At 49.6% G+C, this 23,697-nt stretch overlaps 1 protein-coding gene across 4 annotated transcripts in view; it reads right to left on the bottom strand.

The window, feature by feature from the left end:
• HGS (hepatocyte growth factor-regulated tyrosine kinase substrate) overlaps positions 1-23,697 on the bottom strand; it is a 289,334-nt gene that overhangs the window by 202,354 nt on the left and 63,283 nt on the right. The window lies entirely within an intron of this gene.

The following is a 23,697-nucleotide window of genomic DNA, read 5'->3' as shown; positions in this document are numbered from 1 at the left end:
ACACACTCAGTCAGCAAATGGTCTCACACACTCAATAACTGAACTCTAGGCCAATGGTTTATATATAAAAAAATATATGCTTGTTTTATTTTAGAACCCACAATAGGCATTAAAATATACTTTCTCAGAATGAGATGCTTTATATAAATACTTTTGCAATATGCAATTGACTTTTGTAGACTGTTACAAGTGGTTGCAATAGGCAACACAATTCTAAACACAATAATGCATTGAGTTCAATGGAAGTTTCAAGTTATTTGCCTCAGATTACTTTTAGGATAACTTTTGGAATTCCAGGACTGGATCCTAGATTCAGTCCTGGGTCAGTACTTGGAATCAAGTGATAAAAGTCGACTTAATTACTGTGATGATTTTTAGACAATATTTTGCTATTTTAAAAGTTGACACTTAAAAAATATTTCATAGAAAACAGTCAATGATTCCCTGAAAATATTTTATAGAAAACAATCAATGATTCCCTATGGCAGAAAATTCAAGTTGCAGGTATAGTAGGTTCTCGTTACTTTTGTAATCCAGTACTGGGTGCCTAGACTCAGTACTGGGACCTTTATCCAAAACATGTAAGTAATTAAGTTTTCAGATATCATACGATTTTTAAAGAATATTTAAAGATTGCAGAAATTGACACTTAGAAGAAATTTCACAGAAAAACAGTCAATGATTTCCTATGGAAGAAAATTGGGTTACTGGTAAGTACAGTTGTAAGTATTTTTCAGAGTCAGTGCTGGGCACCAAGATCCAGCACTGGGAGCTCACCTAAGAGCAGGTGAGTATTTTCGTTTTCGTTACTCGGCTGATTTTTGGTGAATATTTTAAGTTTTGAAAAGTCCACACAGAAGAAATTTCAGGAAAAGCCAGTCAATGTTACCCTATGGAGAAAATTGAGTTATCGGTTTAAAGATAGGTACTCGACGGGCAGAGTTAAGGTTCTGGCCATAGACTCAGAGGTCTCCCAGGGTCAGGTAGGCACAGTTGGTTCACCCTCAGCGGCACAATGGCGGCCGGGTGCAGAGAGAGTTAGGCCCAATGTTATCCCATGAGAGGTAGGGGGGGCCTTGGTTGGTGGCTGCTGACTAGCAGGCCACGCGGCTGTGGGAGCTGGGCTCCTGGTCACTTACTCAGGGCAAGTGGGGAAGTAGATGGGTGTAGAGGTTGCACTGCCAGGGCCACTCGGGTGGCTGGGTGCAGGGTGCTTTTCAGCCTTCGGGCGCTCAATTGATTTCAATTGGAAATCTCCGGCTATGAAAAAGACTGCAAGCTCGGGGACGAAGATTCTTCAGGTGCCACCACCACTTCGAGAGGCAAGTTGGGTAGTTGGAGGATAGGTAAGTACCCCGGGATTGGGCACAGGGAGCCGCGGGGCACCGGGTGCAGGGGTGCCTTTTGGTGTCGGGAAATCTTAGCCTCTGTTGATTGCGGTTGGGGGGGGGGGCCTTGTTCGGAGGCTGCAGGCTTCTTCAGGAGTGTCGAGAGAGGTCCTTGGGTGCCAGACTCTGGTAACAGTCGCCGTGGGGTCGTCCTCGTGGTCTTTGTTCACTCCGGCACAGGCCAGGCTCGGCTGGTGCAGTGTGCGCTGGGTTCGCGGTTCCGTGCTGCTGCCAGGGATTAGAAGTAGATTTTCAGTAGAGCCTCTACACATGGGAGTCCCAGGGGTTTAGAGTCAAAAGGTAACCAGGTCCTCCGGGGTTTGTGAGGTTGCTGGCCACAAGAGATGTCGGGTTGGAGCAGGAGCAGGTTCGAGGGTCGACAGGCCGGTAGGGCTGGGGCCAAAGCAGTTGGTGTCTTCTTCTTCTTAGCAGCTGCAGGGCAGGTCTTCTTTCTTCTAGCTCGTCTTCGGATTTTGGAATCTGGAATCTGGGGTAGGAAGGCTCAGGGTGTCCCTAAATACTAGATTTAGGGGCGTTACAGGTAGGTGAAGGGCAGGGACCAATGGGTCCCTGTCCTGGGGTGAGTACACCCCCTATCCTGTCTCTCTCCTGTGGGAGGGGGGCAGTAGCCTAATCCTGATTAACCTCGCCTCCCCCACCTGAGGGGTGGGGTTGGCAGGCTGGTACATCCCCTGTCCTTATTTGGGGTTTCCGGCCAAGCTTCCTGCCAGAGTGGGGGGTTGCAGTGGCCTGGGGAAGCTCACAGAGGCGGCATGCCTTTGAAGCTTCCCTCTGCCCATCCTGGGGGAGGAGATTTAGCACCTCGCCCAGGATGTGCATTGTTGCAGACCCAGGAGAGCATGGGATCTCCTACCCAGGGGTCCAGCAACATGTCTGCTGTGTGGCAGCCTCAGAACAGATGTGGATTGTAGGTTAGGTTTCAGGGGGCATTAAATCCCACACTGGCATCAGTGTGGATTTAATGTGCTGAGCAGTTTGATACCAAACTTCTCAGTTTTCAGTGATGCAATTATGGTGTTGCGGAGTTCGTGTTTGACAAGCTCCCAGCACCATGTACTCTTAAATGGCAGCACTGCACTTACAGGGCCCAGGAATGGACCAGGGTACTGTAGGGGCACAGGGCTCCTGCCTCTGTGCCCACACCACTGGCATAGGGCACCCAGCTAGAGGGGTGGCCGATGTATGCCAGGGCAGTGTAGGTTGTGGGCATGGCACACAGGGATGCGTGCCATGTCGCCTCTCTGTTTTGTCTTGTACCCAGACACTCAGACTGCCAGGGCAGTGTGTGTGTGTGTTAGGGTACAGGGCCTCTAAGGGTGGCACAATGAGTGCTGCAGCCCTTAGAGCCCTTCCCTGGTCACAAGGCCCTGGGTACCTAGGGTACCACTTACCAGGGGCGGATATGTGGCCAGGGTTTGCCAATTTGGTTTTGAGGTTTTTGTTTAGGGAAGGAACATAGGCCCTGGGCACCTGATTAGCAGGAATCCAGGGCACACTCAGTCAAAGTACATTCAGCAATTTAGCAAAAAGTGGGGGCATACCATGCAAGAAAGATGGTACTTTCTCACAACGCCTTATTAGTCTTCATGTACAGCATGCTCTACGTCTCCATGCCAAGCACACAATACACACTAATGAAGAAAAGAACATCAACTATGAGCGAGCTAATGGATTTTAAAGAGAAAGTGGGTGAATTCCACTCCCAGGGGTGAGGTAAAAAGACCTACAACCTTATGACAATCCAAGCTGACACCAATATTGTCACAGAGGGTTGATGGGTCAGCAGTGATCTTCGGCTACAGATGAGTTGTACTGTGAAAGCACTTCAGTCAAGCAGAGCCTTTGCTCAGCTGAAGAAGAAACACTAGCACCATGAGTGCACTCACAGAAAACCACAGTGAGATTTTTAGCTTTTTAAGAGAATACAGTGGGTGAGCTAGAATCAAAAAGCGAGCTGTAGGCTAGGACAGATTTTTGTGCTGTCCTGTATGATCCGCAGTGGTTTTCTTTTGTGCATGTTTGTCTGCCAAAAACGAGAAAAATAAAATTCTGTTTGGTAAACCTACTTTCATAATGCACGATTATGGGAGGGCGCTGATATCTAAAGAGAATTAACATTTATGAGGAGCAAAAAAGAAGACAAATGTTTAATGTTATGGGGAATTTCAAACGTTTACCTAAGGATATGGTTATGTATCATTTTTTTTAATACAAACATGTTATTGCCATTTACAAAATTAGGCAAAGACAAAAAAGAATGCTTTACATTCAAGTGTTCTAGAATATATGACATGAAGCGTATTACTTGACATAAAGCTCTCCGCCAGATCCCACCACCACGACAGAGGACCTCCATGTGACGTTGCCTGCTAGCACCAACTGTTCCCTAGACCACATTGGTCTCAAAAGTACCCATTTCATTGTCCAGTAACAGAGCTGGTCACAGCAAGGCTCAGTTTGAATCCCTCAGTAATGGCAGGAGTCTCTCCAAATCTTGCTGTGTTTTTGGAGGCACCCTCTTGCAAAGTGTATAGAATGCTCAATGCATAAGTGAAAATCTAGTCCCTTCCTCCAACCTTCCAATGACTATGCCTCAACACCCTTCCTGGCTTCAGAAATGTCTTGACTAGCTAGAAGCACGCCAGCCATAGAAGAGTCCTTTTATAACTACTGCTGTCCATGTCATCTGTCATGTGGAATAATGTGTAGGAAAGTGCCACTTCTGCATGGTTACTCCTGACTTTTTTTGCCAGATACCTGATGTAATTTGACTGAGTGTGCCCTAGGTCCCTGCCAATCAAGTTCCCAGGGCCAGTGTTCTTTCCCTAAACCTGTACCATTGTTCCCACAATTGGCACAACTCTGGCCTACCTGTAAGCCCCTAGTAAGGGGTACCTATGGTACCACTGCATGGTAGCCAGGAAAAGGCCTGCGAGGGCTGCAGCATGTATTATGCCACCCTCAGAGACCTCTCACCACAAACATACACCACTGCCATTGCAGCCTGCTTGTTGTGGTGCAGCTAAAATGAAGAGGAGATATGGCACAAATCTCTGAATGCCATGCCTGCCCAACACTGCATGACGCTTAGGTAAGTCACCATTAAGGCAGGGTGCCCTATACCTCACGTGTAGACCTATCTGCATGAGCAGACATGTCCCTATAATAACTAAAGTCATTCTTAGATATTATAAGTGCCCAGTAAAGCCATCCTGAGTATATGGTGTGATAACTGGTTGTTACGAGTTTCCTAGCACCCTAATGGCTTTACTGAATAATGGGATGTATCAAGCATCTCAGAATAATATATATGCACTGGTTCCAGTGTCAGATGCATTATTCCCTGCACGCAGGGGTCCCTTCTAGAGGGGACCCCTAAAGCAAACCAACCACTGGTGGGTTTCTGACTGGTAAACACCAGCCTGCCACCACAAGACAAGTTTTCTGGAGCCCAGAAGGTGTGCCCACCTCTACCAACCACACCCTCAGGTGGGGGAGGTGAGACGAAGCCCACTTCAGATGGCAAATGCAAAAACAACAGATGATGGACCGAATGCTGAGCCAAATCAAACATTCACCCCCAGTCACAGATCTGGGTTAAGTCCATCTTTTTTTGCACACCACACCATTCCAGTTTAGACCCAGCCATATGCAAATCAGTCTTGACCCTGCTTCCTATGGGAACAGTCCAGCCCGAACTGCCAGGCCAGGTCATCCCTGGACCAGAACAAATCAGGCCGGTTAGACCCGGCCTGGCCTGTTTAGGGTTTACAATAAAAGGCTGGGGAGCGGTGGAGTCTTCCTCTTTGCTCGCCGCTCCCACAGCCTGTCCTTAAGGACCACAGCCTCGCTAGGAGGCTGTATTGTAATTTCAGGGGTTGTCAGCATCTCTCACGGGTCCGTCCGGGCACTGATGGCCCGTAACAAACTTTTCCTTTTTCTTTTGCAGATTTCCGTTCGGGTCAGCTACAGATCGTGAACTGCGGAGAAGCGTACCCATGATGAGAAAGACCGACTGCAAGTGCGGAGGTCGTTGGTTCTTGATCGCCAGAGGATGGACGAAGTCAGTGGTTGCTGCGGGAGATGAGCGGCTGGGCCGGCACGAGATCAGCATTTCACCAATGACAAATCGGAAGGTGGATCAGCTATGGTGCGCCTCCTGGGTTGCTCAGCTACTCAACGTAGGTGAACATGCGCATATGGCGTTAATAATGTATGGTACCCCTGTTTAGAGCAATCAGATTTACAGGTTGAAGGTCTGGTCTTTGTCGCATCAGCTGTTTAATTTTAATGCTGCGCTTGGCAGCACGTGGGGCAATCAAACGATGCAGTGCAGTGCGTGGGGAGCCTATGCCCAGGCCTGTAATCCTAGCTCCCAGATCGTGAAAATGCATGCCCAAAAGAAAAATACTGCGTTAGGCCTTTCCGAGGAGAGAGCATGGCGGAGCCGAGGATTTGTATCACCGCCTCAAAGAAAATGAATGATTTTTATAGCGCTCTGGGTTCGGCGGGGATATGTATGCAATGTGAATTTTAGCAGATTCAAAGCTGCGAGTGTGATATGATGCTAGATGCAATAAGGGAGAGCACTCGCTCATCAATTACACTGTCTGGGTCCTGCTTCTACAGCTGTGAAGGGAAAACGTGTGCGTGGTAAGTCAGGCGGTGACAGCAGAATACACGTTGTTTAATGCATTTCGTTATATGAATACGAAGTAATACAGACAAGCAGCACCGAGGTTTGCAAAAGGAGTGAGCATGATGGCACATCATAACAGCAGACCGGCCCTTGTAAATGATGTGAAAGATTAGATATTACGTTTGCATCCGAGTCAGCAAAATCAGATTGCAGTCAGATTTACATTTAATTTTGACTCGGAGGTCTGAATAATTTAGCATGGCAGAGCAGAATAAAGCTCGGCATCATATTCATAATTAACAAGAACAGAGACGACCTGGTCAGGCAAGGAGTGATAGCGCCAGACATTGACCTTTAGGAACCGTCCCACCTATCCTCTGTGAGGCCAGGAGCAAATGTGTTTGGTAACCAGCAGTTATTTGTGCTCTTATACCACTGGAAGTGACGCCATATCACTAGAATATCCCTCATGTTAAAGGGAACAGAGAGAAGCTGGATATAGGATTTGCCATACGTAGCACAGTAGAAAATAAATATATGTATAGCACGTTTAACTTATGCATTCCTATCTAAACCATTGAGCTCCATTGCCCCGTTGTCTGTGAATGAATCTTAACTTAGCTCTGCACCAGTGGATGGTGTTATACATGCACATAACGTGTTTTTGTTCATTAACTTATTAAAGTCACCTGATTATTTTGGTACGAGTATCGTTTACAGTAGTGTTACCGCTGTATATAGCTTTACACGTGCAATCTGGTTAGAAGCACTCATGTGAAAGTCGGTCTTCAATGTTCCCCGTGCACTGCAACTGGTGCTATGCTAAGCACTCAATGGGAAGTCTGATTACGTTTGTACTGGTTGCATTTTTTGACTGGTGCTATGCTAGGCGCACTCGATTGCCAGTAATTTGAAAAGTTCCTCACTTAATGAGACTGGTGGTATGCTAGGCGCTCTTGATTTCCAGTGATTTGAGTGTTCCTAAATAAATTGAATGTTCCTCATTTAAATGCGTATGCTAGGCGCTCTCGATTGCCAGTAATTTTAATGTTCCTCCCTTAATGCAACTGGTGCTATGCTAGGCGCACTCGATTGCCAGTAATTTGGAAAAAGTTTATTTTGATCAAAATCGGAATGTCCTATAAAAGAAAGGGGAGGGGTCGCAGAGAGTATTTCACAGCAATGTAAATGAGCGGCAGCTGTATTAAATATAGAATTGGGCCTGGTGGCTTAGGGGACTAATGTGTCCACTATAGGTGCCTGTGTTTGACCTCATGGTCGCAGCTTCAGATCACGGTGGGTCCCTTCAGCCTTTTTATCAGTCTGAGATTGATAAAAAATGAGTATCATTTAGTTGGGCAACAACAAACATCTGTTATTCAGCACCAAGATGCCCTCTGGTGAACGTGAGCTTTGCAAATACAGGTTAGATTATATGGTGGACAAATTCTCAAAGATGGATATTCAGGGGTTCAGTTGATGGCTTAAGTAACATTTCTGCATCAAAGTGCCAACCAGTGGCAGACTTCCTAAGATCTTCAACAGTGCCAACCAACTCCCAGAAGGGGTCAACTGACACCAGTCGAAGCCATGTGTTCACATGTTGCAATGCAGGAATACTTAAAACTCTACAGAAAGCAACTGAATTAACAGTTAATACTGTGCGTAAAAGGTACTTTTTCTACATGACGGTGCCTCACTGTCTGTGTTTTAATGTTTTATGCAGATTTTAGGCGCTGTCAATGTACGCCCTTTGTGTCCCTTGCCGGTTTTTATTCTGAAACCTGGTCTCCCTGCGTTAATTTGAACAATCCAGCAGTCTTCTGTTCACTGCCCTCATTCATTGTCGCATTGATGGCACCGCCGAGAGCCGCACACCTCCTGCCAGACTTCCAATCTCCGGCTGTTTGGGCACAAGCGCTGGTGACTCTTGTAAACACAGCCGTTATCAATTTAACCAGATAACCCAAGCGTAATTGCACTATGCGTTGCCTCATTAACAGGTGTCAGTTTCAGGATGCTGCATATATTAAAGAAAAGCAACGACCAATTGCAATTGCAGCTGTTCAAAGCAGGTGCTTAGCAATGCTAGGCTGAGAAGCAGACACCAATGAAAATTAACATGAAAGTAAATGTCAGCCAGGGTGTTGCAAAAATGACGGGAGGGTCATGTGAGTAGCTGCAGAATCCCCTTCGTATAGCTTCGGGCGCAAACCATATGCAGTTTAGGAACAAATGGTGAGGGACACCTGTAGGGCTCACAGTTATGTTGGTCTCAGCCTTCTGCCCAGCATTGGCAGAGGCTTTTAGATTCAAGGGCATTACTGATCAGTGCCTGTGGGGCATACGTCAACTGTATGAGTGGTGACAGGATTGGTTGTACCATGAGTGGCATAGGGGATCTGTTGGACTTGTCAGGCCTAGGGTGGTCTCCCCTTCTATTTTTGTATCGTGCCTCATTTTTTCCACCCTCATTTTTATGTTGGACTAGGTCTCCGGGCGCCTTTTCATTGCCAATCAGCGTTAAGGTGCAGGTGCTCCCTTCTCCCAAGATGGCTGCCACAGGCCCCTGCTACTGCAGAGTGGTCTTTCATAGTAGCACCCTAGCTGCCAGGAGCTGGCTGGAACCCCACAACAATGTTGCGACTCCAGCCCGCCTTTTTGTCCCATAGGTAGAGTGGGGAAGCTTCTGGAATGTGCTGGAACCTTCTAGAAGGGAGGTGTGGTTTTTCTTTTGCCGCCTTGGCTAGAGGTCACCTGACCTAGGGCTACTTAAGAGAGGGAGGGAAACTTTTGTGGTGAGTTGGCCATTGGGGTGAAGCAGAGCTGGAAGAATCCACCAGGAGTGTAGGCGGTAGGGCCTAGCCAGGGACTTATGCCTCTGAGAGTGACAGGATTTAGGTGCTGCCTCTTAAGTGAGTGAGGGACCCTGTGAAACCCACTTATCTTGCCCAGCAGTAGGAGGACCCAGAGACTCTCTGCCAGCCTGACTAGGAAGGATCTAGTCACCCTCTCCATCCCTACCCCCCTGTAACAGAACCCTTTAAGGGCGCCAGATACATCTGCGCCAACAAGACTCTAACTAACATCTGAGAACAGAACTTATATACCAAGCACTGAGACTGCGTGTCCAGATTGAACTCTCAAACTTATATGCCAAGCACTGAGACTGCGTGTCCAGATTGAACTCTCAAACTTATATGCCAAACACTGAGACTGCGTGTCCAGACTGACCCCTGAAGCCGTATGCAAAGCAGGTTGAAGAGCCACCGGGGATCGACCAGGTATTAGCGCTGTGACCCCTGCGCTCCCTGACCTGGCCTGGGACCCCCGGCAGCGTGCTCCGCTGAGCGCGGAGTCCCCAACCTTAACTTGAGCCCCCCCTGTGACGTGGAAGCCAGCGCGCTCACCGCCGCGGCCCGGAGGCCGGAAGAAGTGCCCTGCAGAGTCGCTAGGCCCGTGAGAAGCCTGGGGCCCCGCCGCTGCCGTCGCAGCTGTGAGAGAAGGTGCGCGAGGCCTTGGGCCGAGTTCCCCCATCGTCGCTGGAGCGGACGCCGTCGGACGCCGAGAACGAGGTAAGCCCGGAGGCTGGGATTGCCCCTGGTGCGCCCCCTACTGGTCGGGAACCGCACCGCACCCTCAGCCCGGGTCCCCTCTCCGTGGGAGTTCCCCCTGCCAGCGCGACGGAGAGACCCCGCCGAGGGATCCTCTCCGTGTGTCCCCGTGACTGCTCTGAAGCGAGGTGCCCTACGAACTGCACCGGAGCAGAGAGACTCGCTCCTCCCGTCCCGGGCGCTTCCTGCTAAAAGCTCCGTGAGGCGCATTGACTGTCCTACCCCACATTGAAGTACTCAGCGCCCACCATTACAAGTAGCGCTCTGTTATCCATGTGTTGTATTGAAGTGCTACGTGTTGGTGATTACGAGTAGCGCTCTGTCAGTCAGGTGCCCTATTGAAGTGCTACGTGTTGGTGATTACGAGTAGCGCTCTGTTATTCATGTGCCATATTTAAGTGCTACGTGTTGGTGATTACGAGTAGCGCTCTGTTATTCATGTGCCGTATTTAAGTGCTACGTGTTGGTGATTACGAGTAGCGCTCTGTTATCCATGTGCCATATTGAAGTGCTACGTGTTGGTGATTCCGAGTAGCGCTCGGTTATCCATGTGCCATATTGAAGTGCTACGTATTGGTGATTACGAGTAGCGCTCTGTTAGTCATGTTCCATATTGAAGTACCACGTGCTATTGATTACGAGTAGCGCGCTGTTATTTACGCCCATGTTGAAGTACTACGTGCTATTGATTACGAGTAGTGCGCTGTTATTCATGCTCCATAAAGAAATGCTAAATGACATCTATTACGAGTAGCCCTATGCTAGATGCCCCGTTCTGAGGTCGTCACCAGTTAGCGCGCCTAGCGCCATCGTCACCTACCTAAGGCGCTACAGGAAAGCGAAGCGCGCATGTACCTCCAGGTGAAGGGTAATTGTACCTCAGGCAGTACTGAAGTATACTGAATGTCATTTGTGGTATTACCAGCTTATGAAATGTACTGCTACCTCATGAACTGCATCTAACGTGCTCTGCTTGGATAAACTTGAGTATTTACTTAACTCCTACCGTGTGGCGTCACTTATTGTGTGTGTTCCTTGTCCCATGTGAGGTGCGTGTTGTATGGTTGCTTTACACACAGACCTTTGGTGGCCCGACCGCTCGTGTCACGTTACCGCCCCATAGGGCCTGGAGACCCCAGGTCTTACAGGATCTACTGGCAAAAACCTAGAAAAGTGCAGGGTGTGTGCCAGGGCCGAAGAAGCAAATGCTAGTAGTGGAATCACAGCTGGTTTTGCCACCCACATAGGTAGGCCGGTAAATGTATCACAGACTTACCACCGCTGGGTTGGTTGGCAGGTGATTTCTATTGGTTTACCAAATGCTAGGAGCATTGATCGTCTATTTGTTTTTGTTTATTATGCTTGTTTAATCGAGCATTATATGCCTGTGGTTTGTCACACCCTTGTGCTTAGACACTTATGCAGTAGATGGCAGTGTTGGGTCACACACTACCTACGCGCCCTTGGGCCTGTGCAATTAAGCAAGCTATTCCTGTGTTGTCACACGGTACCTATTCCCCGTGGGCTTGTGCAAATTTAGTGAATTTGGAGGCCTATGTGGTCATACTTCCGTGTTGTGTCACACAGTACCCATGCATCTTGGGCTGGGGGTGTGGGTGACAAGTGGGGGGGTACAGTCTCATGATATAGTCAATAGGGCTGGCATGTGAAATGTATCTGTTATGTATGGCTGGCCAAAGACTAAAAGCACTAATCATCTGTGTTTGAGTTTCATTTATGTATGGCTGAATCAATGACTGTGATACATGGGAGGCGCTCCACACCACGATGACTGCAGGATGTGGACAGGCAATGGGACCGGAAGATCCGGAACGTAAATGGCAAACGACGGCATCAAGTGCAATGGGCGATCAATGGAAAAGCTCAAGAGGTGCCAGCATGCACGGGTGAGATGGTGCGGCTCATGCACTATATTGGTTGAGTATAGGTGTCAACCATTTGTTGTTGCCATCCGGGGTGTTTTAGCAGCACGTTGCTTTACAGGTGTATGCCTTGCCAGCTTGAACAAACCCGGGGGTAATGGGCAGATGCACCCCCTCAACACCCCTTGTCGTGAAACGGTATTCTGCCATTACGGCACCTGTGCTCGTAGGTGCCATTGTAGCTGACACTCCGCGGTGTTGTGATGCTCCGTAGTAAGGGGAAAAGCTTACGCAGAGCCTATCCCAGAACATTGCGGTCCAATGTAGGTTGTTCGCGGATTCCATGATATGTTTAGAGGAGATCTTTGGGCCTGTGGGGCAGTCCCTGGGTAGCATTCCAATGGTGCAGTTGCGCCAGCAATTAATATCATTGTCTGGGGCAACATGTCTATCGCTTTAAGTCAGCCAGCCCTAGCATTATCATGCACTTGGGTGGAAGGATAAGGCAGACCCAATATAGTCATAGATAATGGAGACCCAGTCCTGTCCTAAGCACTGTAGCACCCGACTTAAGATAGGGTGGCTCACTGCTGGGACTGAGGGCTCTGGAGTAAGGGGGAGACCTTAGAATGACGGGGTACGCCTGGGTAGAAGGGGGGCTGGTCGAAACACTAATCACTAATGTGGGGTTGGTCGACACATCTATGCCCAGGGTACACCCTGGCACAGAGACTGCAGAGATTCCAATGGGGGGGGGGGGGGGGGGGGGAGGGGGGAGTGAGTCTGTGGCATTGAGCCATTCGGTAAAAGATTAATTAACAAACTGGTGAGGCTATCTTGGGCTCTACACCTCCAGGCTATAGCCCATGGGTGCATTTGGGGGAAGTTGTGCTTCTTAAAAAGACGGCATCCATTTCTCCAAATTAGGGAATGCAATCTTCATGGAGAATCTTCTGGCCTATTTAGTTGTTTATAGGGACAGGGCATGACCTTTCAGTGAGTTTTTTAGGGGGGGCCTGATAGTCAGGCAACTATGCAGGCCTGTGGCGGTAAGGTCATGATTGGTGAGCAGTAAATTTAAGGTCCTTCAAAGGCGGCGTCATTCTTGAATGGCGTCGCCCAAGGGGGAGGGACAAGTGGTCTCTCATAGAACTCCAGGGGCAGTTACAGCCGGTTGGCTGGATGGGTGCGGGGGAGGGGGGAGTCACGCTTTTCAGTATGCTGCTTGGTCACCCTGCACGTGCGCAATTGCGCAAGTAAATGGCGCAGAACTGCAAGGGCCCCTTGTGGAGATAATTTACAGGGCGTACGGGGGTGACCTGGGTGGGGGGGGGGGGGGGGAAGGAGGGTGAGGGTGAGTACCCTCATAGGGAACGGGCCCTCTGCGCATGCGCACTTAGGTTGGAGGGCGGGCATAAGGTGGCGACCTGGAAGGGGGGGGGGGGGGGGGAGAGTACTCTCACGGTAAACGTTCCCCCTGCGCATGCGCACTCCGTTGGAGTGCGGGCATAATTTGATAAGGATCTGGCGCTAGTTAGTGACCTTGCTGTAGGCTCAAGTAGGGATACGCAGAAAATGAAATATTATTAGGACTATTGATTATGGTATGTTTAGATTCGGATAGGAATATATCTTTGTATTAGAGATATGTTAAGGTTAGCAAAATTACATCTGTACCTATCCAAGTAGTCAATTTAACAGTTTTTCTGCATATTGTTTAAATATTTATATATAAAATTGTTGATTTAATTTTATGTTAATAAATACGTCCGGGGGTTTACGACTCCCTAATCCAAAAAATGTCCTTGTGCTAAGTGTGTTACTCTCTTAGTATTGATAAGGGAAGAGGGGGGGTCTAGGCAGTACCTGGCCATATAGTTAGGCGGGGCCGGCATCGGACATGCCGCAGATATGGCGGTCGTGCAGGCCCCCGAGGACCACACAGGGGCGGGCATGTTGCGCGCAATGGTGACGCGACAGGCACGCCCTGCCAATGATTGGTCTCCGGGTGTTGGTACGTGCCCCGGAAGTGATTATAATCACTTCCGGGGCACGCGTCGCATCAACGCTAGGCCGGTTAGAACCGGCCTGGCCTGTTTAGTGTTTAGAATAAAAGGCTGGGGAGTGGCGGAGTCTTCCTCTTTGCTCGCCGCTCCCACAGCCTGCCCTTAAGGACCACAGCCTCGCTAGGAGGCTGTATTGTAATTTCCCAAACCACCGTCCCCTAAAAGCAGGGTTTACAGGGTGTATTGTTAGGTATTTTAATTTTGAGGTTGACATGGTTATGTTTATCATACGTGTGATGATTTTCTTTCCCATTGTTTTAGGAGATTGTTTCCTTGAACAGGTCATGTTTTTTGTCGTATTTTAGTGCTATTCCTTCAAGTTGACATAGTAGGTCTATTCATGTGTGATAGTTTTTTCTTTCCCATTATGTTAGGAGATGGTTTCCTTGAACAGATCATGTTTATTGTCGTATTTTTAGTGCGATTCCTTGGTCAGGCGGTAAGGTCATGATTGGTGAGCAGTAAATTTAAGGTCCTTAGAGGGCGGCGCCATTCTTGAATGGCGATGCCCAAGGGGGAGGGACAAGTGGACTCTCATCGAACTCCAGGGGCAGTTACAGCCGGTTGGCTGGATGGGTGCTGGGGAGGGGGAAGTCACACTTTCCAGTAGGCTGCTTGGCCACCCCGCACGTGCACAATTGCGCATAACTGCAAGGGCCCCTTATGGAGATAATTTACAGGGCGTACGGGGGTGACCTGGGGGGTGGGGCGGAAGTACCCTCACGGGTAACGGGCCCTCTGCGCATGCGCACTCAGGTTGGAGGGCGGGCATAAGGGCGTACGGGGCGACCTGGAAGGGGGGGGGGGGGGGGGGAGTACCCTCACGGTAAACGGGCCCCCTGCACATGCGCACTCCGTTGGAGTGCAGGCATAATTTGATAAGGATCTGGCGCCAGTTAGTGACCTTGCCGTAGGATCAAATAGGGATACGCAGAAAATGAAATATTATTATGACTATTGATTATGGTAGGTTTAGATTCGGATAGGAATATTTTTGTATTAGAGATATGTTAAGGTTAGCAAAATTACATCTGTACCTAACCAAGTAATCAATACAACAGTTTTTCTGCGTATTGTTTAAATATTTATATATAAAATTGTTGATATAATTTTATGTTAATAAATACGGCCGGGGGTTTACGACTCTCTAATCCAAAAAATGTCCTTGTGCTAAGCGTGTTACTGTCTTAGTATTGATAAGGGAAGAGGGGGGTCTAGGCAGTACCTGGCCATATGACTCGGAGCAAACATGAGGAAGGGCGGCATCCATTGAAACAAGAGATACAAATGAATTACAGGCCTGAAAGAGGGTCAATTGTGATTTCGGGAAGGCGCTGGTAAAGCCAATGCCCGTGCATTCCTGAATGCAGGGGGCTGTCTGACGCACACTGTGACCAACCGAGTTATGGCACTCCTCTATGCGTACATGATTCGCTAAGAACCCGCTGCCATCTCTGGCCTGTGAGCCTATTCAGAAATAATTATTTTGAGAGCAATAAATTCTGACTGCGCGTGTGTAACATACGTGTACTTGCTCCGCCCAGACCTGTCCCGAGTGCATGGACCCTGCGCTCTCCGAGTATGCACCACACCACAACATGTTCAGATCAGTGGAAGGCCCCACAACACAAACGGTGACCCGGTCAGCGTCAGAGCTCTCTCACAAGACACAATGGCCTCATGGCGCCCCCTCCGCAGGCAACAGAGACAACATGCTATTGTCCCTCTCGCCTGCCTGTCTCCGGCCTTCCTTTTGTACTGCTACTCACTGTATGGGGCGGGAGGGGGTGGGGGCTGTCACTATCCTTCGGCCTTGATATAAAATCGAACAAACATGATGTAGCAGTCACGATAGCCTTCGAAAAACGTATGGAAACATTCTGGTAGCAACAAACCTACACCAACTTACAGCCGGGCAACAGAACACGACAAAAAGGTATATTCACATTATTTGAATGTATGGCAAGATGTACCCTTACACAAAGAAAACAATCGGTATTTGGGATTGGTGGGACAAAGCAGAAAGGTAAGCAGGGGAACTAGGACAGTAGAAGAAAGGAGACAGAGGAACAACCCAACAAACCACATCTTGAGTACCTTTGTCGCTGCAGCTGTGTATGGCTAACACTTGATATAGTCTTAAGAAAACCGTCAAAGAATTCCGCAAAAGAAGAGAGTACTTAATGCTTACAGCATCCACCTTCCCCCTGCACTTCTCTGCCTGTGTATGCCGAACGGCAGCAAGCGGCTAAGGTAGAAAGTGGTTTCCAGCACTGTTTACTTCCGGATTCAGCAGTAAGCCCGCTCGAGTGACTGATGTCATCACCAGGAAGTTGGCAAACAAGCACATTATGAGGCACATTACAGATACTTTCACAACAAGGGGAGGTTCAGAGTGACACGCCTCGAGAGACAGGTCACAAGCGACATGACACCACAGAGCCACAAGCAGAAACGTGCAAGTATGTGTTGAATTCAGCTTCTGGGACGCTAATGTAGTTCACAAAGCAGTGCCGCGAGAAAGGGACTCTAGTTTGACCCGGGTCACGTTCGAACGTGTGTCTGTGTGGACTGTGGAGAGGAGGACACGTACGAGGATAAATGCAACTAAAAAATGTGCAATTTTAACTACATTGCGTCAGTAACACTCGGCGAAGTCTAGAAAGATAGAACAATATGCAGAGGAGTAAGGGTTGTTCTCTTCAAGGTTTCTAAAAGTAAAAGAAGTGCTAAACATGGAATCGGTAATACGAGTAGGCCACTAACATTGCTCAAACAAGTAGAAAGAATGCTAGGGGCAGTATTTATCCTGCCGTCACCATCAATGCCCAGCAAATCATCAGTTTCCAGGAAACGTGGACTCGGTCTCGAACCAACTTACATCCGGACGGTTTCCAATCAGTGTTTACTCCGGCCTCGAAATCGTCCTCGGGTCACCACAGCGGGGGCCTTCTGACCCTCATAAGTGTTACATTGGGCGTCACCTTATTAAAATGGTATGTCGCTTCTCCTTTCTTCCAGATTAGCTGTCTGTCCTGGACAAACGTTCCCCTTGTGGTACTTATGGTTTCTCACCAATAATGTACAAGTTACCGACTCACTCACCTCTGCTCTAGATGCGGTGACAGCAGGATTGAATCAAGACTGTCATATTGTCGGGTGGGGATTTTAATACGAGACTCTGCCCAATCTCGACGATCACTGTTCGTGGGGGGGACGAGTCAGGTTTTTGTGACCTCTCCCATTTTAGTCATAGCCTGTGTGGGGACAGATTGAACCTGTTGTTGAAAACCTATGATATCATACCTACTAATCGACCTGGTTGCCAATGAGGCGCGCAGCCAGGCAACGTACACAGGGTCTATGAAGGGTCTATGACTGACTTTGTTGCATTGTCAAAGTGCTGGGTGGGTAGAGTGAGCGATTTTGCTAGTCCTAAATCTCTGTGCAGGATTGCCTGTAACACAGTACATATAGCCTGGGACGATTAACTATACCAAAGGAGGAGGAGACGGCGGGACGTGGAGCCGGACATTTTCTCCAATCAGCTCAGGGTCGCAAAGAATGATCAGTCTGCCATTTGTCTTAATCAGGGCTCCGATAACGACTCGGTTATAGGTGCGCCCAGCAAAATATGCAAGCAGGCATCCTTCCATTTATCAGCCCCCAAACAACAGCAGGCTCCAAAACCAAGTAAGTGGTTTGAAAAATCCTGCACCCAACCTCTCTCCAGCCTCATTAAAGCAATAAAGATGTCCCTGAGAGACCAGGATGAAATTAGGAGATGCAGGAATCTTTATAAAGTATCCATAAAGGAGAGGAAACCTACAATAAGGAGTGAGGCCTGGAACAGCTGATCTCTGCATCTCCAGCAAGGATTCTGCTCTTTTCTGGAAGATAGTCAATGCTCCTTTCTTCTCCACAAGCCCCTCCAGGAGAACGGACACAGACATTTCTGGAAAGGTCTGGGTCAGCCACTTCACCAAGCCACGCGATTCACATGGCACTACCATTTGCGACCGCCCAAGTGAGGCCATGGGTAGCAGTGAGGACCTAACGTTTACTGTCAAGGAAGTCACCTCAGCAATAGAGGGGTGCCCTTATAACAAGACCCCCGGTCAGACGGTGTTCCCACCGACCTGTTTAAGGGCAATCTGGCATTTTGGGCTCCCTTATTGGCAAGACTATTTACCACTGTGTGCCTGGTCGGCCCTCTTAAATCCTGGTCAAGTGCAATTTATCGTTCCGATTTTCAAGAAGTGGGATAGGAGCAATTCTCACTGCTATTAGCCCATACCATAATCTATTCTGCGGCCAAACCTCCACTTAATTAAGTCCAAAAACGTCCTTGCCAAAAAAGGTTCTTTCTGTCTGGCCTTTATGGACCTTAGTGCGGGCTTCGACAACGTAGTTAGGACCAAGCAGGGGAATTGAATATGCTACTTACCAGTATGCATCTGTTCTTGGCATGTAGGGCTGCTGACATTCATATCTGTGCATAGATCGCCGCCTAGTGTTGGGTCCGGATGTTTGCACGTTGTTGTCCTGGAAGAGTCTTCGAAGTATCCTTGGATAGGTGACTCCTCCCCTGGACTACAGTGCGCATGGGCATCCTCTCCATCCTCAGATTGTTTTTCGCCATTGTGGCAGTGATGGAGTAGATACAGAAAGTGATGACCATGCTTGCAGTAATTCTGAGAGCTGCAGCTGCGACAGGCGCCGGGGAGGAGGGAGGGCGATATGAATGTCAGCAGCCCTACATGCCAAGAACAGATGCATACTGGTAAGTAGCATATTCAGTTCGAGGCATGTGGGCTGCTGAATTCATATCTGTGCATAGAATACATAGCAGTGCCCTCTATTGGCGGCGGCTACCCGTGCCAGCTGCAGCGGTCTGAAAAAGTGTTTTGAGAACAGCCTGTCCTACAGCTGCCTGCTGTTTTGACTGCACATCTACGCAATAGTGTTTTGTAAATGTGTGTGTAGTGGACCATGTGGCTGCTCTGCATATATCATGCAGGGGAATATTTCCTAGGAAGGCCATGGAAGCCCCCAACTTACGTGTTGAGTGGGCTCGTGGTGGAATAGTTAATGTGCGTTTTGCTTTTTGATAACAGATTTGAATACACTTAACTATCCATCTGGCTATCCCTGCTTTGGAGATGGCGTTACCTTTGTGGTGTGGGGCAAAGGCAACGAACAGTTGTTTTGTCTTCCTGAAGGGTTTAGTCCTATCGATGTAGTACATGAGGGCCCTCCGTACATCTAGTGTATGTAGTGCCCTTTCTGCAACAGTTTGTGGGTTTTGGAAGAAAACTGGCAGTTCAATAGTCTGATTCATGTGGAACTGCGATATTACTTTGGGCATGAATTTGGGGTTGGTACGTAGTACGACCCTGTTGGTGTGAACCTGTATAAATGGCTCTTGAACGGTTAGTGCCTGGAGTTCACTAACTCTTCTTAGGGAAGTGATCGCTACAAGGAAGGCCACTTTCCAGGTAAGGAATTGAATCTCGCATGAGTGTAGAGGTTCAAAGGGTGGACCCATCAGGCGTGTGAGGACCAAGTTGAGGTTCCACATTGGAGCCGGTGGGTGGCTTGGTGGAATGACTCGTTTGAGTCCTTCCAAGAATGCTTTGATGGCAGGCACTCTGAATAGAGAGAGGTGCTGCCTGGTTTGCAGATAGGCCGAGATTGCGGTCAAATGGACACGTATAGAGGTGTACGCCAGATTGCATCGATATAGGTGTAAGAGATAACAGATGATGTTTTGGATGGATGCGTCCAGCGGGTTGATGTCATTATTACCGCAATAAATGACGAACCTTTTCCATTTGGCTGCATAGCAAGCTCTGGTAGTGGGTCTCCTGGCCTCCTTGATGATGTCCATACAGTCAGGTGGCAGGTTGAGATAGCCAAACTCTAGGACTTCAGGAGCCAGATCGCCAGATTCAGCTGTTGCGGATCTGGGTGCTGAACCTCTCCATGGTTCTGCGTCAAATGCGCGGGTTTGATCCGCAGCCTTTGATGCGGCACCACGGAAAGTTCGAGGAAGGTGGTGTACCACCGCTGGCGTGCCCACGTGGGAGCAACTAGGACGAGTGTCAGGGAGTGTTGTCGGAGTTTGCGGGCCACTAGCGGTATCAATGGCGCTGGGGGAAAAGCGTACGCAAATCTGCCGGACCAGTTCATCCATATCGCATTGCCCTGCGACTGCGGATGTGGGAATCTGGCGGCGAAGCTTTGGCATTTTGCGTTTTCGCTTGTCGCGAATAGGTCTATCTCCGGATGACCCCACTGCTGGAAGTACGGTTGGAGTACTGATGGGTGTAACTCCCACTCGTGCATCTGGTGGCTGTGTCTGCTGAGCAGATCCGCCATCTGGTTGTCCTTGCCAGGGAGGTGTTCCGCCATGAGGAACATGTTCCTTTGAATGGCCCACTTCCACATGCTCTGAGCCAGATGAGACAACTGTGGAGAGTGTGTTCCTCCCTGTTTCTGTATGTAGTACATTGCGGTCATGTTGTCCGTCCGGATCAACACGACCTTGTTGCATAGATGTACTTTGAATGCCTTCATGGCTAGGAAGATTGCCATCAGTTCCAGAAGGTTGATGTGCAACTTCTTTTGTTGTGTTGTCCATAGTCCCTGCACTGTGTAGTGGAGTACATGAGCTCCCCATCCCTGGAGAGACGCGTCCGCTGTCAGTACTATCTGTGGGACAGGCTCTTGGAATGGTCGGCCCTTGCAAAGGGTTTGTGGATTCCACCAATGCAGAGAGTTGTATGCCCGACCGCTCACCAACACTAGGTCCTTTAACTGTCCTTGAGCCCGATTCCACTGACGTGCTAGGCACTCCTGAAGTGGGCGCATATGTAATCTCGCGTGCGGGACTATGAAGATGCAGGAGGCCATCATGCCTATCAACTGCATAAACACTCGCGCTGGAAGTGAGTGATTGGGTTTGAACTTGGAGATCAGCAGTTGTATGCTGTTGATCCTCACTAAGTTTGGCTGAGCTGTGGCCGCCAGAGTGTCTATAGTCGCACCTAGGTACTGTTGTACGTGTGCGGGCTGGAGATGGGACTTTGGATAATTTAGTGAGAATCCCAGACTGTGAAGAAGGTGAATGGTGCGGGACATGTGGCTTGCACATTGCTGGGCTGACTTCGCTTGAACGAGCCAGTCGTCTAGGTAGGGGTAGACGTGTATATGCTGCCTCCGTAGATGTGCTGGCACCGTGGCTAGGCACTTCGTGAAAACCCTGGGCGCTGTTGTCACGCCGAAGGGAAGGACTTTGAACTGATAGTGCTGCCCCTGAACAGTGAACCTGAGGTATTTTTTGTGTGAGGGGTGGATGGGTATGTGAAAGTACGCATCTTTGAGGTCCAGTGTGGCTAGGAAGTCTCCCTGCTTGAGAAGCGGAAGGACTTGCTGTAGAGTGAGCATGTGAAAGTGCTCTGAAAGAATGTACTGGTTTAGGGGTCTCAGGTCTAATATAGGTCTGAGCGACCCGTCCTTTTTTGGAATTAAGAAGTAGAGGGAGTACACTCCCGCACCCTGCTCGTGGATGGGTACGACCTCTATAGCGCCTTTTAGAAGCATACTTTGCACTTCTTGCTGTAAGAGCGTTAAGTGCTCTGAGGACATAGGACGGCTTCTTGGTGGTATTGTGGGTGGAGTGGAGGTTAACTCCAGACAGTAACCGTATTTTAAAATATCTTTGACCCACCTGTCCGTGGTGATGGAATTCCACGTGGACAGGAACCTTTGTAGCCTTCCCCCGACAGGTGTTATGTGGTCGGGAGGAAGGGAGAGGGCGTCACTGCTTGTTCTTGGGGGAGGACCTGGTGTTGCCGTAGCCGCGTCCTCTGCCCTTTGTGCTGGAGCCACGATATCCACCTCGGGTGTTTTTGTCATAGGTGGTCTGTGTATTGCCTTTGTTATATGTTTGTTGTGACCCCTGTCCTCTACCTGCTCCCTTGTTTCCGGGGCGACGAAAGGAGCCGCTCCGAAAGGAGCCGCTCCGAAAGGACTGAGTTTGTAGGGCGCCCAGGAACTTTGCAGTGTCCGTGTCCTTTTTTATCTTTGAGGGTGGTGTCAACCTCTGGCCCGAATAAGTAGTCGGGGTTGACGGGCTGGTTCAGTATATTGTTTTGTACCTCAGGCTTGAATCCTGAGATCCGTAGCCAGGCATGTCGTCGCAGCATGACGCTTGTGTTTATGGCTCTGGCAGCCGTGTCTGCAGCATCTAGTGCGCATTTGATGGAAGCGTTCGTTGGTAGCTGTCCTTCCCTGATGAGCATTTCTGCGCCTTCCTTGAACTGGTCAGGGAGATGTTGGAATATTTGCTCCAGTGTATCGTAGTGCGCTCTATCATAGCGAGCAAGGAGCGCTTGAGTGTTGGCTATGCGCCATATGTTGGCAGCTTGGGCGGCAACTCGCTTGCCAGAGGTTTCTAACACCTTGGACTCTTTGTCCGGGGGAGGAGCGTCACCTGTCGTTTGCGAGTGTGCCCTCTTGCGTGCATTCGCTACGACGATGGAGTCGAGTGGTAATTGTCCTCTGATGTAAGTAGGATCCCCAGGTGCTGATCTGTATTTTTTATCAATCCTCGGGTTTATCACTCGTGCCCTGGTGGGTTCTTTGAAAATGTCCTTGGCTGGTTTGAGGACCCCCTTCAACATTGGCAGAGTCTTTACATGTCTTTCTGAGGATGCAAAGGTGTCCATTAGAAAGTCATCTTCGATGGTATCAGAGTGAAGCTGTACCCCATGGTTATTTGCAGCACGTTCGATAAGAGCGTTGAACGCCGCAGTGTCCTCCGTAGGAGATGTTTTCGCCCCATAGAGTTGTTGGTCCTGTGCATCGAGAGGTGCATTGGGGTCTGCAGGGTCACCCCAAGTTTGATCAGGGTCCTGCTGGTCATCAGGGTCCGTGTCTACATGGTAGGGGACTTGGTCACCCATGTAGTCCTCTAATGCATCCGTATCGGAGCGTGTGGGGGAGAACCGGTGTAGATCCTGGTAGGATGAATGGAAGGGTTCATAAAGGAGTGGTTCCGATTCTGCAGGCAACTTCCTTTTTAGTGGGATCCTGAAAGGGTCCAATGGCGGCTCCGAAGTTATCCTTCGGTCGTGGAGAATCATCCTGCCAGTGTCGGCGTCGATGATACGTGCCGGAGACGTCTCAGCAGGTGTGACCGTAGGTTGGGTGACCTGTGTCCTGAGTTGGAACATTTTTGGGATTGTCGACGGAGGCAAGCCGAAGGTAATATTGGCCGGCACCGAAGAGGCTGCTGGAGCTCCGATCGAACCGGAACCCGACGTGTCCTGGAGGACAGCTGTGGTTTTGCTGCCTTGCGTCGCACCAGGTCGTACTTGGGGCGCCTTCGAGGCTTTGGCACCGGCTAGGCTTGTAGAGGCGGCCGTGGCTTTTTTCGGCGCCGGCGGTTCATCGAGTCGAGGTGCAGAGATCACCGTCGAAGTCTTCGATACCTGAGGCTTAGGTGTCGTCGAGGGAGTGATGCGAGACACAGCAGGCGGTACGGCCCTTGGTGTCGTCGGTGCCGGTGGCCGAGCAGGTTTGTCGGTGCCGATGGCTTTTTTCCGTTTGTCGACTCCAACGTCGCCCGCTTCAAGTTCGGCACCGAAGTCCCTCTTGGTGCGGTTGGTGCCGACGCGGTGCGCTGGCGTCGAAGGCCTCGATCCGACCAGCGCCACTTTCGGTTTCGGTGGAACCGGAGTAGCTTCCGGTTTCGGTTTTGTGGTAGGGAAACCAGCCTGTTTATGTAGTAATGGCTGCCGCTGAACGTCCGAGGCCGGGCCCGAGGGCGGAGCCGAAGAACTGCGGGATGGGTCTCGGGTAAGGCCCGAAGGCGATCCCTCGACCGGAGCCATAGGCTGTGGCACTGGTGTTTCAACGGTTTGAACAGGTAGGCCTTGTTCATCATTGGAGCTACTCTCTTCGGCCCCTAAGGCCTCCTCGTCGTCTCCTACCTCGGTGTCGTCTTCACCTCTGTGGAAGAGTGACTCGTCTACCTCGTCCGATCCAGGTTCGTGTTCGGAAACGGGACTGGAGGGCAAG

Source organism: Triturus cristatus, chromosome 7 (genome assembly GCF_964204655.1).
Source record: "Triturus cristatus chromosome 7, aTriCri1.1, whole genome shotgun sequence".
Lineage (NCBI taxonomy): Eukaryota > Metazoa > Chordata > Amphibia > Caudata > Salamandridae > Triturus > Triturus cristatus.
The sequence above is the reverse complement of the archived record's forward strand: the minus strand, read 5'-3'. Positions and strand labels throughout refer to the sequence as shown.